The sequence below is a fragment of the Hordeum vulgare genome, chromosome 5H (assembly GCF_904849725.1).
Source record: "Hordeum vulgare subsp. vulgare chromosome 5H, MorexV3_pseudomolecules_assembly, whole genome shotgun sequence".
In the NCBI taxonomy this organism is placed as follows: domain Eukaryota; kingdom Viridiplantae; phylum Streptophyta; class Magnoliopsida; order Poales; family Poaceae; genus Hordeum; species Hordeum vulgare.
The window spans coordinates 127,634,875-127,637,858 of record NC_058522.1 but is presented as its reverse complement, the minus strand read 5'-3'; positions in this window follow the sequence as shown (position 1 = coordinate 127,637,858).

Below are 2,984 nucleotides of genomic sequence, written 5' to 3'. Positions count from 1 at the left end.
AGAAAGAAAAGGTGCTTTCAGTTTGAGCATTATTGGCAACACGTTCAAGGATTCCAGGAAGTGGTCGTGGCGGCCTGGAGCGGTGTACCTGTGCAGACAGACCCAATATCCTCCTTCAACACCAAGCTCAGATCAGTTGCAAGGGCACTGTCGGTATGGAGCAAAGCCAGGATTGGGAACCTGCAGCTGCAGCTGCTAGCAGCACAGGAGCTCATTCTCAGATTAGATTGTGCTCAGGATCAGCGCACACTAACGGACTACGAAAGCACAACCAGGATGATGCTTAAGTCATGATGTCTTGGATTGGCAGTTTTACTAAGAATAAAACAGCGGCAGCGTGTGAAGGTGTCCTAGTTAAAAGACAATATCTCCAGTTCAAAGATGCTATTCATCAAGGCAAACTCATGTGCAAGGAAGAGCACAATTCATTCACTGTTAAACCCCATTGGAGCGCTTCTGAGCGACCAACCAACCATTCTCAATGCGGTTGGCGAGCACTTCTCTGCAGTTCTGGGAACACCGCCTCAAATTTCAAAATCCTTTTGCTGGGACTTTCTTCAAATTACTCCAAAAAACCTACAGGATCTTGAGCATGCTTTCTCTCTTGAGGAGATAAAGGAAGCTATCTGTGACATGCCAACGGTTAAAGCACCTGGCCCAGATGGCTTCCCAGGAGCGTTCTATCGCGCATGTTGGGAGATTATTAAGGAAGATCTGCTAGCTGTTTTCCAACGGCTGTTTTCCCTCAACACCAGATCATTTCATAAGGTCAATGATGCTTTGATTGTGCTGATACCCAAGAAAAAAGACCCTACACAGATCGGGGATTACATACCAATTAGCCTGATCCACAGCTTAATGAAAATAATTACGAAGGTGCTCGCACGAAGGCTAGCGCCTCGGCTACCCTCTCTGATTTCAAAATGCCAGAGTGCATTCATGAGCGGCCACAGCATCCAGGAGAATTTTCTCTATGTACAGAGCCTAGCAAAGCACTATCACACGGCACGACTACCTTCCGTCCTGCTAAAACTTGATCTGGCAAAGGCTTTTGACACTGTTTCCTGGCCCTACATCTTAAGCTGTATGTAGGCAATGGGATTTGGACATCGATGGTGTGCTTGGATCTCTATGATATTATCCTCCTCTTCTTCAATGGTCATGGTCAATGGTGTTCCTACTACTAGGATATGGCATAAATGTGGAGTTCGACAAGGAGACCCAATTTCGCCTTTCTTATTTATCATCGCTATGGAGCCCCTTCACCGGATTTTCGACATAGCAACTACACATGGTCTCCGATCACCGCTTCGGGGACGGACATCCACAATGAGAACATCGCTGTACGCTGACGACCTGGCACTCTTTGTAAACCCGGTTCACGAGGACATGATCACGGTTGGATTGATCCTACAGACTTTCCAGGAGGTAACTGGCCTCCGTACAAACTTTGCGAAGAGTGTTGCCTTGCCAATTCGTTGTGATGGCCTTAACCTACAACAAGTGTTGCTGCCACTGGGGATACCAATTGGAGTTTTTCCCTCAACCTACCTTGGGATGGAACTTTCTATCAAGAAACTCCAGAAAATACACTACCTCAACATCATGTCCAAATTTGACAACAGAATGGCGGGTTGGAAAGGCAAACTAATGTCTAAGGGAGACAGGCTAATCCTGGCAAAATCGGTTCTCCAGTCCCTGCTTGTCTACATGCTCTCATCGCATAAACCTCCAAGATGGCTACTAAAGTGGTTTGATCAGCGCACCAGAGCTTGGTTTTGGTGTGCCGAAGAAAAATGCAATGGAGGACAATGCCGAGTTAGATGGGATATCGTATGTCGCCCAAAACGATTTGGAGGTCTTGGACTTCATGACATGGAGAAGTTTGCTCGTGCACTGAGATTAAGATGGATATGGCTGCGATGGACCGATGCCAACATCCCGACTGTTGGCACAGGAGGACCATGTGACGACAAAGACTTCGCCATTTTTGCTCGGGCCACTATTGTAACCGTAGGCGATGGGAAAACAGCTCTTTTCTGGAAGGATGCTTGGCTACAGGGTATAGCACCAAGAGACATCGCACCTAATTTGTTTGCAGGCTCTACAAGGAAAGGCAGAACCGTATATGATGCGCTCTTGAGAGATAATTGGATCAATGACCTCCAGCGCAACTGGCGGAATGATATGATTGATGAGCTTATTAACCTCTCCACTCTGCTGAATCAAACTCAGCTAAGCACGATGAGCAGAGACTCAATCACTTGGAAGCTAACAACTGATGGTGCATACACTGCAAGATCTGCTTACCTTTTCCAATTTGAGGGTATGATCAACTACAATCTATACTCCTCGATCTGGCGGACTTGGGCACCACCCAAATGCAAGATTTTTTTGTGGATGGCCATGCAAAGGAAGATCCTCACTGCAGACGTGTTACTTCTGAGAGGATGGGACAACAACTATTTTTGCCCCCTATGCATGCGATGCCTGGAGACGGCCACACATCTCCTCTCCGAGTGCTCTTGGTCGACAAAGATTTTGGGTGCAAATGGTTGTCTATACAAACCGACCATCCTTGCAGCCTGCTTCCTGGCCGGCCGACCGACCAATACACGAATGGTTTCAGGCTCTAAGCAGTGCTGATTTGGACGCACGAAGGAAGAAAGGGACACGGGCCCTTGCAATACTGATCTGTTGGGAGCTTTGGCTCGAGCGTAACCATAGGATTTTCCAAAAGAAAGAGCTCCCAATAAACGAAATGCTCACACGCATTAGAGATGAAGCTGCAGCTTGGAAGCTTGCGGGCTGTCCAATTGTTTTTGATCCAGGCTGAAAACATTTTTTGGGGCCACCCCCAACCCCTTGTTGCCTTGCAAAGCGGGCAACATAGTCTTCTTTTTCTTTATTTTTTGATGCTCTTTTCTTAACCATTGTACCTTGGCCGTCGGCCCCTTTCTTCTTAATAGAATCGCAGCAGATCT